The sequence below is a fragment of the Micropterus salmoides genome, unplaced genomic scaffold (genome assembly GCF_014851395.1).
Source record: "Micropterus salmoides isolate LMB-PRFRI ecotype aquatic unplaced genomic scaffold, ASM1485139v1 Ms_hic_scaffold_212, whole genome shotgun sequence".
Lineage (NCBI taxonomy): Eukaryota > Metazoa > Chordata > Actinopteri > Centrarchiformes > Centrarchidae > Micropterus > Micropterus salmoides.
Window position 1 is genome coordinate 1 of NW_024041285.1, and position 12,500 is coordinate 12,500.

A 12,500-nucleotide genomic window follows, 5' to 3' on the forward strand; every position below is an offset into this window, starting at 1 on the left:
AAGCTGTTACATGTCTGAGCACACGTCACAGTATCTGACAGGCAGGAGAGCAGTGGTTACCGACTCCTCTCCTATAGCAGAAGCTCTTCTCCACGCATTGCAATCTTATCCCTAAAACAAATTAAAGGAATTTCCTTGAAACACAATGTTGAGAATTAACAGCAGAGCTCGGGTAAGTAACAAGCCTTTAGTTTAATTCTACCTGTTTCCACTATCCTTACAGCTTTCTTCAGTTGCTTTGGTACATTTCTCAAATCACCATTTTCAAAACGTAAGTGTATTAGTCAAACAGATCTTACAGCACTATATAGTGGTTACCTGCAAAATCTTGTAACTTGCTCAAAGCTGTCTGTCTTTCAAAGTAAATCTTTCTGGCAGACACGTCATTGCCATGTAAGTATTTTCTGATGTACTATGGCTAAGGTTTTGGTGCCAATGATTTGAATTGCCAAAGCTGCACTTTTTCAATAGGACATACCATTTCAACAGTAAAGTTATACATTATTATATTATTATAGTGTGTACCATGGCTGACATCAATACTATTCAGCTGCCTAATTATACAATGTTAGCATTGGGCAATATTAATAGTGGTAACTATCACGCTTTCAGAGTACACTGTCATTTGACAAGATGTCTTTGCATTTTAGCTGTCTTGGTCCAAGCACTGATAAGGAACCTTTTGTTTTGATTTCAATGATTTAATCATTGTATTATGTAAGTATAAGCCTTTGGCATCTGGTCAAGATAAAACAGCTGTGATCCTTCCAGTTTAACTAGATATTAATATTAAATACATACTGTTCATTCATGTATCGCTCAGGTGGGAATGGTGAAGCCCTGTCACTTGGTTAAACCTGTATCAGCAACTCTGGTTGCTGCCAGAAACCACCCAGCAGAAGGGACTGCCCAGTCAGCCTGTCCCCCCTCTGCATCAGACCTGTGAGCTCTACCTCAGCATGCTGGAGCCCATCGTGGAGGAGGACGAGCTGAAGCGCACAAAAGCTGGTGAAAGACTTTCAGAAAGCAGGAGGGTCGGAGAGAGACTGCAGAGGGCCTGGAGAGGAAGCACGCAACACTGAGAACTGGGTGAGCTCAAGATCTACACCAACAGCTGTAGACACATCATCGCAGCATTATTGTTCGGACACCACACACATTTTCTGGAAAAGGTGCTAATATGATCCTGGGAGTGAGCTCCTCACACACATCTGTATTCATTTAAATGCATTCAGTAAATCAGTTTATAACACATGATTTCATGATTATCTTGACTCAATGTTAACATAATGATTTAAAAACATTAACTTCGACTGCAGTTAAACTCTTAAATATTAATGCCCTAACAACCAGTGAGGGAAAATGGTGGGGCTATGGTGGCTGGTGCTGCAGCTCGGAGGTGGAGATGGTGTACATCTGGGCCCAGTTGTTCAAAACTTAATCTGGATCAGAATGATCCGGATTTGGAAATCTCATGTTTTGCTATCCAAGATCACGTAATCCGTCTCACTTTTGTGCCGTTTTTTCAAAGCAACAGTGGATTGGATCACCCTGATCCAGATACAGACTTTCCTGGTTACTAAATCTAAATAACCACTGCCCCCCCTGCTGGTCATGATGTACAATTCTAGATGGGGACTCGTGTCAGTTTTTTCCCTCATGTTTTAGGTCTGGGTGATGAGGGAGAAACTCATAGAGGAGGCATGGGCGCTTGGCTCTCCCTCTGGTCCCCTTCCAGCCATGGCAGCAGCACACCTCTGAGACTGCGACTAATTTGTATTTCTTTTATTATTTTTTTTCTTATATTTCTGATGGGACTGGTAGTTTAGTTTTCGTGGCTTTAATTCTGTTTGTTTAGTTAGGGATTGGTTAAGGGTAGAGGGGAAGCCTCCAGATCCTACGGCCCTTTGTGGGCTGGTCTGGAAGGCTTCCCTTTCTTATGTTTGTTTTAAGTTAAATTTTGAACTTATTCATGTTTATTTCAATAAACTTATGTTTTTGCATTACTCCTGGACTCTTCGGTTATGTTCAACCCCCTCTTGTAATGAGCTTTGGTGGAGGTCGTAATAATTGGATTAGGTGATCTTATCCAATTTTAGAATCCTTTTTTTTTTTTTTCAAGATTTGATCCAATCTGATAGTTGAAATCCAATCAGATTACTTTTGAACAACTGGGCCATGATGTTAATGCATCCCTAAGGCAGGTAACAGCCCCATGAAACAGCTTCTTTACAAACTCTCAAGTGACTTCATCCCTTCTATCCTCAATGAACTTGTATCTTTCCGAGTCTGCGTGTATATGTCACTGATTGTTTGTAACTGTTTGCAGTCAACAGAGGATTTTTTAAAGGAAGATTATCTTCACAAACGGCATTCTTTGGTGGTTCAGTCAAACACTGGGATAGTGTTTCCCCGGATGGAATTCATAGATAAACAGGAACAAATGAGGTACACACACACACACACAGGCCTACTGTCTTTACACTCATGGCCTAATCAGCCAACCACATGGCAGTAACTCAATATATTTAGGCATGTATACGTGATCAAGGCAACTTGCTGAAGTTCACACGAGCATCAGAATGGGAAAGAAAAGGGATTTAAGTGACTTTGAACATGGCATGGTTGTTGGTGCCAGACGGGCTGGTCTGAGTATTTCAGAAACTTCTGATCTACTGGATTTTCATGCACAACCATCTCTAGGGTTTACAGAGAATGGTCCGAAAATATCCAGTTGTGTGAATGAAAATGCTTTGTTAATGTGAGATGTCAGAGGACAATGGGCAGAATGGTTCGAGATGACAGAAAGGAAACAGTTACTCAAATAACCACTCGTTACAACCAGAATATCATCTCTGACGCACAACACAACGAACCTTGAAACAGATGGGCTACAGCAGAAGACCACACCGGGTGCCACTCCAGTCAGCTAAGAACAGGAAAATGAGGCTACAATTCACACAGGCTCAACAAAACTGGACAACAGAAGATCAAGAACCGTTCCTACTCCGCTCATGGCAGGTGTCCCAGCTTACCTGTTTCATGCTGAGGCTTCACTGTTGCGGAGACGCAAATGCAGAGGGACACACAGCTGCCGCCTGGTCAAGATTAAAGCTTGGCAAGCTCTCTCTCCTGACTTGGCACGGTTTCCTCCCTGCATCGTACCGGAATATGTATCTCTGCCGCCATGTCTCCCATCCAGTATCTCCATCGCCATGTCTCTCATCTGGCTAGTACCTGTTGTTGGCCCGTATGAGGAGCGCCATGTCCTTTACTCACGTCTATGACCAACCCACTTTTGCTGACAACCCAATTTTGCTGACAATTGTGCCTTGATGAACGCTAGGTCTGTCATTAACAAGAAACTCATCCTCAAGGATTTCTTCACCTCACATGCTGTGGATATACTCCTGTTGACAGAAACCTGGATAAGTGCTGGTGAGTCCGATGCCCTCGTTGAGCATTCCCCTCCAAACTGTAGATTGTTCAACTCTCCTATAACTACTGGACGTGGACGAGGAATAGTGACAGTTTTTAAGAATAGGTTATTTTGTAGGCCCCTGTCACCTTCTATTTCCTCTTTTGAACTCAGCTTGTTTGTGTTAGGTCAGTCGAATCCAGTAGGCTACTATGCTCTAGCCTAAATATAACAACATTTTATTACTGCAGTGGTCTGTGTGACGGTGGGAGCAGAGGCCTCTGTGAGCAGGCGGCGGGTGGAGCCCCACAACTTTCAAGCACATTTTTCTTACTTCTGGTAAAATTGTCAATATTTGAAATCTACACAGTTGATTTCTCACCTCAGAACTTCTCAGAAGTGGATTTGGTGATGGAATACGTATGAAAATAGCAAAATATAAACTTTCTGTTTCTGGCCTCTGTCCGGTGTGCGCGAGGATGAATAGGGACGATTCTCTCTGACGAATCAGTAGTCTGCCGTGTTTTCACGTCACATTTTGGTATCGCCTCAGCTCGCTTGGAATCTCGATGGAGGTGATACGAAAAAAAGTACCTGGAAGCAAGTACAGGTACAACTTTTACACACTGGAAAACCACAAAAAGGCGAGTAGAGGCGAGGCTTCAACTACTACTTCTGCTTTTATTAATATAACTTAGTCTGGTAGTAGTTATCTGGCTAACCATGACAAGAACAATTACTTTCTTCCTTCCTTTCCACCTGTGCCGACATTCTTAACACTGTTGCTCCACAAAAAGTTAGGTACTTCAGATCTAAATCTGAGCCATGGCTCAATGACGCTACCCGTGATAAGTGATTTAAGGGGTCCAGAGGAGCGTTTAGGAGCAAGTAGCGTGGAAACTGAAGAACAGGGGCGTTGCAGATGATCTTGGTGGAAACCATGGGCGCTGGAAGGAGCAGAGACCTCGTGCCGCCAGCATGGGTACTGGAGTAAGATAACTCAACTTCATGGCCTGTGGGCTGTACAGATGGGCAGAGCAGGTTTGGAGGGTGAGCAGGAAGCCAGTGGAGAATGCAGAAACCCTCTGGAGGCCAGTGGCAAAGGCGGAATCACTATGGAGGCCAGTGGCAAAGGCAATTCTCACACCCAACTCAAATAGGGATGCTTGGTCATTGATGATCTGTCACACTGTGCCTGTCTGCTCTGTTTAGTTAATTCTCAGTTTTGTTATTTTAGTCTGTTCTGTATCTGTTATGTAGTCTGTGTTTCAGGTCCAGCTCTGTCTGTCGTCTTGTGTTCTACTGTTTCGCCTTGTTCATTGATGTGTGAATTTTCATGTTGATTCTCATTCTGTTTTCTTGTCTTGCTACTTAGTCCTGCGTTTTAGTCCTGTGCCTTAGTTCATGTCTTAGTGTTTACTCCTGGTCTGCGTACTTCTGTGTTGTTGTTTTGCCATGTCTGTTCTGTCTGATCCCAGTTCAGTCTGTTTTCCCTGTTAGATGTAGTTTATTTGCATTATTAGTGATCTGTCTGCTTGTGTTTTGTGTTCCAGTTAGATTATTGCCTTGTGTTTTGCAACCTGTGTCTGTCTGTTTTCCCCTGCTGTCTCTCTGCCTGCCTGTGTCTTGTTAGTCTCATCTCTGTCACCTGTGTTGCTCCCGCCCTTTGTTAACCCTGTGTATATATGCTTGTTTCCCTCAGTCTTTGTCTGGTTATTGTTGTGGCTTGTAGTTGCTCTGCTTGTGTGGTGTTTTGTCCTGCTTGTTCCCTACTTGTTTCCTGCCTGTCTCATGGAGTTTGGGATTACCTGTTTTGGATGTCTGTTGTTTGGATTTAATCATTTTCTGGACTCAGCCACTCAGGCTGTAAGTGTACTCGCTTTTTGTTTGTTGAATAAATCTCAAGAACCGAACCTGCCTGTTCCAGAATCTGCATTTTGGGCCCTATCAACCTGTTTCTGCCTGAGCACACGGCACACCTTGTTATGATATGCTTCAAAATATGATGCTCTACGTAGCCCTCTAGCATCAGTTTTGCACATGCAGGGCTTCAAGTTAGTAATGATAAAAATGCATTGTCTTGTTTAGGGTTTGAAAAAGATCATGATTAATGTTAAAATAAGTAAGTTAGTAGAAAGTTACTAAATAAATAAGTTGCCAGGGCCCCGTTTTAGAAAGCAGGTTCAACAAACTCTGAGTGTAAACCTGAACTCAGGGTTGAAGAACTCTGAGCTATCAGTTTTCAGTCTGTTGAACCTGCTGGAAGCGCATGCGTGGGGATGGAAATAAGCCATCATCAATGGAGCTCCGATACTACTATTCACCATGGCAACGGGTAATTAAAGGCAGAGCCTCCATTTTAATCGGGTGTAGCTAGAAATATGAATGCGTGTTAACGCGGACCCCGATAGGCTCTAAAACACAGTACTGGAGGAAGTGTTTTTGTGCAACTGTTTCCAACCTGACAGCTGCCTTAATGTCCACATAGTCACTGAGTTATAAAGAACAGTGTAGCTTTAGCTTAGATTTTATGCTGTGCTGAGGATAAATTTTCGATGTCCAAAGATAACTCTCTGTTCATACATCGATGACAGATTGATCATAAAAGCTGTCATGTTCAAGATCATGTTTGGGTAAAAAAAAACTAATAACCTATTTAACCGTGATTTCGATGTTTCTAAAAACGCAATTGCGTTCATATATGTGCTTTTGATATCGACAGTCTGAATGAGGAAATGTCAGACGGCCGCTTCAGGCTCCGCAGGAGGGGAGGAGTCAGAAAGAAACTCAGAGTTAGTTGAAGTAAACCTCCTCTCGAGCAGTTAGGTTCACGGCTTAAGTTGCCGGGGTTACAGACCTAGAGTTTATCTGATCTCGCTCTCTGAAACCGAAAACCCTCATTTCCCTCATCTCGGGCTCAACTTTCTCAGAGTTTTCGCTAAACCCGCTTTCTCAAACAGGGCCCAGGAGGAGTTGTTCTCAGCCTGTTTTATATTGTCCTGTGGCTCTGGAGGTTAAGTAAATAACCCTGATGATGTCATCTTTTTGGGTTTTCAGAGATTGACTCATACAAGAGACTAAAAGTCAGGATTTCCCAGCCTCTATGATTTTGACCATTTCTTATTAAATGCCTTCAATCATTATGAAAGCACAAAACTACTCTCTTCTTCCTCTTTAACATTGAAATTTATGAATGTTTTCTCTGTTTAGGTTTGCTGCCAAATACATAGTGGGTTTTTTGGAACTAAAGACAATGATTAGCAAGTGAGTACTGAGCTATCAATGTTCTCATTTTCCCAGATGAGTACAAATTCATCATCCTGACAGTTTTATTAATTTTAATGTTGTGATTTATTGTTTCAAAAAATACAGTAATATGATTATTTTGCTGCAGAAAATGGACTGTGAAATCAGCTAAAGCCAATCAATGTGTTTGTTGTTTTTCACTAAATTATATGCATTAACATTATGAATTGTCAGTTATAAGTGTTGTAGAGGGACAAAACGCTAGACTCAGGCCCGCTGGAAGCCCAGATCTGTCCTCAGTACTTAACAAGTATCGATGGTAGATAGCACTTGGAGCACGAAAGAAGTTTCTGAAGTCAGTAGAGATCGATGCAATAGTTTACTGTCAAACAAGACAAAACCCGAGTAAGCCTTAACAGACCGGTAAGGCACACTGAAAACATGGTGTGTTCTCATTATATAGCCCTTGGCTAGAGGTGGGTCTCTGTGAGATACCCGCCTAATTTTTTTATTTACTGTAGCCTTTTGTTAGTTTTACTGGTGTAAATTTCTTCTTGGTGATCTCCTTCAGGACCATCTTCCCATTCCATAAATTATTTACACCATTAAAATCCTAGCTCTCACGTTTTTCTTAAATACATTAATTAATCTTTATTGTCAGTGAACTTTATCAATCACATCATTTGATTGGAACTATGCCGTGGTCATATATGTTTAAGACATTTATGTGTTTTGATACACCAGTAGAACTCTCGGGTCAGGCACTCCCCAGGGCATGGACCCCTTGGGCCCCCTTAGCAGCATCTCTGGTCATATACGATTAGCTCCCAATTTTATAGGTCCTGTTTTTTTAAAAAGATATGTCCCCGTGACCATACCTTCTGTCATGGTCATGGGGGTCCAAGAAAGATATACAATCTGGGTACATGGTCTTCTCTTCTTTCCCACACAGTAGTATATGAGTCTCTGCAATATATAATAGCATGTTTTTTCTGGTGCATGTTTTTTTACCCTTCTTCACCCTTCCTTACTGAACACATTCCAGGGAACACTCCTGGGGGTCATCTTTTTTGGCCGGTCTACTCTGGTCTCACACAGAGGGTAGAGTCACACCTCAGACTTCAGTTTAACACTCAGATCTAACTAGGGATGTTGCATGCAGATACAAGTGCAAAAGTATAAAAAGATATAAGGCACAACATACTGTTAGATGATACATTGAATAATGAGACATTCTAGATAAATGGATGAAATGGAATGTATTAAGTTGGATAAATGACTCATTCTTACACAACAGTGTTATGAAGAACACTCATCCGCATTTTTCATTTTGATCAGTTTCAGTTTTTGTATTTATTTTGTATTTAATCTATATGTAAAACCCTCATGAAACATAAAATAAAAAGTGACACTATGTGCACATCTTATGGGCAGTCAGTGATATGCGTATCTTATTATGCAGCACCACTGGTGCAGTGGTGGCCCAATGATTAAAGAAGCGATCTTGTGACCGGGCAATGTGGCAATTTCAGGGACATTAATAAGCAAAATTGTAAATATCGACTGGCTGAGTAAGTATTTAATGTATGTTTTGCAGTGATGCTCTACCAGTTGAGTACATGAAAGGGAAGCCACTGTGTATGAAGCAGTATGAGCAGTTGATATCATCCTGCCGTATCCCTGGTCTGAAGGAGGATTCATTGGTGTTCTATGGCAGGAGCTCCAACCCCCCCAAACACATCACTGTAGTACACAACAATCAGGTGAGCAGCACCACATCACTGGTCCAAGTCAAACATTTGTCAGTTGTTTTTTTTTTATAACTTTTATTGAAGCCAATTTTCATTCAGGTAGAGCGGGTTGCCCGTTAATCGCAAGGTCGGCAGTTCAATCCCCAGCTCCCCCAGGCTGCATGTCGAAGTGTCCTTGGGCAAGATACTGAACCCCGAATTGCCCCTGGTGGCTGTTCCACCAGTGGATGAATGTGTGTGAATGTTAGTTTCTGATTGAGCACTTAGGCTCAGTGTATCAATGTATGTGAATGCAGATGTAGTGTAAAATCGCTTTCAGTGGTCAAAGACTAGAAAGGGGCTATACAAATACGGAGCATTTACATTTACATCTATGTAACCTGCATCGAAACGTGCTATACAATAAAGGTAGTAGTAGTGTACATTTCCAGGTAAAACCTGTGTTAACCAAGTTATTCTCAATCCCTTGGGTTTCCCATTTATATTGATATTTTTAAGTCAGGTTTCTACCAAAAGCAGGTAATTTTCAGGTCACCAAAATGCATGTAAACACACTGTGAGGCACATACTGAGTCTTTATGGAAGTAGTTGAAGGACAGTTTACTAATCAGGGGTCACAGTGTTTTTATGATTAATCAAATTACCATAAAGAAATTTACACACAGACAACCTGAGGCCTTGGGGTGCCTGAATGTCTTTAGCCCGGGACTTTGCTCAGCTGGTAATCCAGTCTTGCTTTCATGTGTTTTCTCCCCTTGGACTCAGTTCTTTCTGCTGGATGTGTACAACAGTGTTGGGACTCCGCTGACAGTCGATCAGCTCTGTGTTCAGCTGGAGAGGATCTGCAACGCCTCAGTACAGACCGACATGGAGCCTGTCGGCATCCTCACCTCTCAGCATCGTGACATCTGGAGCAAAACCTACATCAGCCTAATGAAGGGTGAGCACAACTCTGATTTAATACAACTAAGGAACCCAGTCACCTAAAACCAGCTGGCCGCCACCAGTCGCCTACACTGTCCTTACGGTCCCCTTAATATACATACTATACTATTTTCCCAAGCCACTCCTAAGCTGAGTAGTAAGAGTTGTGGCCAAGTGGAACAGTGGACTAACTCACACTTGACTCTGGTGATGGCTGTGGAGTACTGTCACAACCTGGCTCAAGGGTCATGATAAAAGAGGAACGATGCAGCATAAATGATCAAAAGTGATTTATATAACAAAAGAGTGAACTAAACATAACTATTTAAATGTGCAAGTTGTGTCTCTGTAACATAAATAACTCAAAACAAGATGTGGCAGTCGGGGTGATCAGGCCATGGTTGATGTCTGGATTGCAGAGGAGGTAGAAGAGAAAGTAGTTTGACCATGTGGAGCTTTATCTCCACTGGCTCACAGGTGCACCCGATCAGCAATCACCTCAACAGAACAAAGATAGTTAAGTGGCCTCAATGGATCACACAGGGGCCGTCACAGTACACAATATCCGTACTCAATTAGAAGTACAAGTAACTGTCAAAGGAAAAGCTCTGCTAGATTCCAAATTATTTAATAAAATGTATGTATACCGTACCATCTACACTTGCAGGCCAGTCAAGTTCTCCACATCAAACTCGCTCATCGATGTCTTTATGGACCTTGCTTTGTGCACAGTGCTGTGGAACAGGAAGGGTCCATCCCCAAACTGTTTCCACAAAGTTGGGAGCATGAAAAACAACCCCACAACATAATGGTCTTCGATTTTCGACGAAAAAGGGCAAACCGTTTTTCGTTTTGTTATTAAAAAACGGAAAACGAAAAATTATCTCGTTATCTGATTTTCTTTGTGTTTAAAGATGGAAATCGTAAATTCAAATATGAGGGTATAAATCTTATTCCTCAATTTTGCATTTGTTTTTTTCGTGACCTGGAAGCTGCCCCATAATCCCCCCTCCACCAGACTTTACACTTGGTACAGTGCAGTCACCATCAGCTCATCTCTTTCGTCCATCGTGTTTACGCCACTGCATCCGACGCTTTGCATTGCACTTTGGTGATGTAAGGCTTGGGTGCAGCTGCTCGGCTATGGAAACCCGTTGCATGACACTCTGTTCTTGAATGAATCCGAAGGCCACGTGATGTTTAGAGATCCGTAGCTATTGACTCTGCAGAAAGTTGCCAACTTCTGCACACCTCAGCATGCTGCCCCCGCTATGTGTTTTAATGTGGCCAACCACTTTGTGGCTGAGTTTCTGTTGCACCCAATCGCTTCCACTTTGTTATAATACCACATATAATATACAGTTGACCATGGAATATTTTAGTAGTGAGGAAATTTCACAAATGGACTTAATGCACTGGTGGCAACCTTTCACGGTACTACACTTGAATTCACTGAGCTCTTGAGAGCGACCCATTCTTTCACAAATGTTCCCTCCATTTCTTCCATGTAGATGTTAGCCCTCAACTCCTTCAGAGGAACAGCAGCAAGCCACTGGAACAGGTATGTGGATGACACTTGGGTCAAAATTAAAACCGAAGAAGTGCAAGCCTTCACAGAACACATCAACTCTGTGGACAGTAACATCAAGTTCACACGAGAAGATGTCCACAACAACAGTTTGGCTTTCCTTGACTGTGCTGTCCCACCACCCACTGGAATGCAAGCTCGGGGTCATCAGAACCCGACAACACAGAGCAGACCACATACCAACATTCGCCCAAGCCAGAGAGTAGGAACAGAACCACCTGAAGGGGGCACTTACAGCCTGTGGATACCCTAAATGGACCTTTGTGAAAACAGCCACAAAATCCAGGAAGAAGACCAACACTACAAGGAATGAGGAGAAGGTCAAATGCAATAACACTGTGATTCCATACGTGTCTGGAGTATCAGAGAAACTTAGGAGGATTTTCAACAAACACAACATCTGTGTTTTTTAAACCCAAGAACACACTAAGACAGATACTGGTCCACACTAAAGACCGCACACCCAAACACAAGAAAAACAATCTAGTGCATGCGATCTAGTGCAGTGAGGAATGCACTGAACTGTATATTGGGAAACTAAACAACCACTACACAAACGCATGGCTCAACACAGAAGGGCCAACTCCTCTCTGCAGTTTACTTACATCTGAAGGATAAAGGACACTCGTTTGAGGATCACCAGGTGCACATTTTAGACAGAAGATGGATGGTTTGAATGAGTTACACCCGGGTTGAGAAGCCATCGTGAAGGAGGGGGCCTACGCCACCACTTATCCCCCACTTACAATGTCCTACAATACTGTCCTTTCATCACTTCCCAGGAAACTCAACAAGCATTTCCTCTTGGCCTCAGGTGAAGTTGTCAATGATGGTCGATCAGACTTGGCCTCGGGTGGCTCTAACAACCATGACTGTCGTTGCCACAACCAGGAGCACTAACAAACCAGCGGTATTGACGATCCTAGCTAATGATCCCAGAGGTTAAATAGCTTCCCTACCAGTCAGTCAGAACTGAAGAAGTCCTTTGGATAAAGGACGAAATGTCTTCTAGTATCTTCAACCAAGTCCAGTTGCCCTTGACCTCAACCTTTGTTGGATAACTGACTGATAACCTTCAGACAGCAGCAGCAGACCTACCTGGCTTCTTCTCATCACATGTGATTGGTTGATAGATCTGTCACTATTGGTCACCCTGGGCCTTTATTTTTTAGAAGATACTTTATTGTCACATACACATACATGTTGCCAAGCCTGTATTTATAAATTTATAAATTTACCTGCAAGAGAAGGGGGATGGAAGGTGGGGACAACAGGAAATAGCAGAGGGAAAACACCAGTTGCACAAAGCAACGAAACCTGCAATAGAACAGAGAGGGGGGCTTGGGGAGGAGAAAAACAACAAACAAACAAACAATAAAAATAATAATAATAAAAGACAACCAGCCGAACAGCAGCAATCAACAGCTGACATAGTAAGACAACTAAGAGAAAAATGAAAACAAGAAACAGTCACGCACAATAAATAAGCAACACAGCACAGCCACGAGCCCTGGAATAATAACAATTTAAATAAGTAACTGAAAGAAAAAGCATCTGGAATAATTCTACCAGG

At 42.4% G+C, this 12,500-nt stretch overlaps 1 pseudogene; it reads left to right on the plus strand.

The window, feature by feature from the left end:
* The first annotated feature begins 829 nt into the window (after nucleotides 1-829).
* Nucleotides 830-12,500, plus strand: part of LOC119916712 — a 28,390-nt pseudogene continuing 16,719 nt past the window's right edge.